Below are 1357 nucleotides of genomic sequence, written 5' to 3' on the forward strand. Positions count from 1 at the left end.
TATATTTTTTTAAGTTACAGGAATGTGTTAAGAAAGTATTTATATTTAAATTTACATATTGAAGTACTTAAAATGGGTAATGTGGTAGCACATCTAACAGAACTTTATTGAATTAATGACTCGCTTACATTAAGTAGCATGAGTGAATTTTAGCATAAAATTAACAAATACATGAAATATAGCCACATTATATTTATGCCAATAACATTTTATTGAAGTTAAGTACGTAGCTGTTATTCAGCAAAAACATTTAAAAACATAATAAAGTTAAAATACATTTTTAAGTAACAGGACTGTTAAAGTATATTATTTTGATTTACATATTGAAATACTTAAAATGAGTATTAGGACCCCATCTGTCAGAACTTTATTGAATAGATGACTCATTTACTGTAAGTAACAGGAGTGACTTTTAGCATTTTTAAGTACTTAAAATGAGTACAAGCCCATCTATGGTGACTGTATTGACTTGACTCATTTAAGTCAAATTACTGAACGTAACAGGAGTGAGTTTTTAGCATTTCACTCAATCGATTTTTATTTATATAGCCCTAAATCACAAGTGTCTCAAAGGGCTGCACAAGCCACAACGACATCCTCGGCTCAGATCCCACATCAGAGCAAGGAAAAACTCAACCCGGCATAGAATTAGAAAATGCATGAAATATAACCTCATGGCATATATGCTAAACATATATTATTGAAACAAAGCACAATGTTGTGATTCAACTAACATATATTTAAAAAAATAAAAATACACTTAAAAAAAATTAAAAGTTAGGTAACAGGACTGTTTTGAGAGGTAATTTTGTAGTATTTGAATGTGCATATTGAAATATTTAAAATGTGTATCAGCTCATCTTAGGTGACTTTATTCACTTGATTAATCTTTGAGTAACATGACTGAAAAGGGAGTGACATTTACATAAAATATAGCCACATGCTTTATGAAACAAAGCAAACTACTGTGGTTCAACAACATATATTTTTACAGTTACAGGCACTTAAAATAATATAGGTAACAGGACTGTGTTAAGTGTACATTATAGTAACAGGAGTGAGTTTTTAAGCATATAATTAGCAAATACATTATATACAGCCACATGGTATTTACACTAACATTTTATCGAAACCAATCACATTACTGTGATTCAAATAAACATATTTGAAAGATAGAAAAATACACATTTAAAAAAAGTATATAGGTAACAGGACTGTGTTGAGAGTTAATGTTGTATTATTCGATTGTGCGTATTGACGTATTTAATGTGTATTAGCCCATCTCAGGTGACTTTATTGACTCGATGAATTTTTGAGTAACAGGACTGAAACGCGAGTGATATTCACATGAAACATG

Source organism: Nerophis ophidion, linkage group LG27 (assembly GCF_033978795.1).
Source record: "Nerophis ophidion isolate RoL-2023_Sa linkage group LG27, RoL_Noph_v1.0, whole genome shotgun sequence".
Classification (NCBI taxonomy): domain Eukaryota; kingdom Metazoa; phylum Chordata; class Actinopteri; order Syngnathiformes; family Syngnathidae; genus Nerophis; species Nerophis ophidion.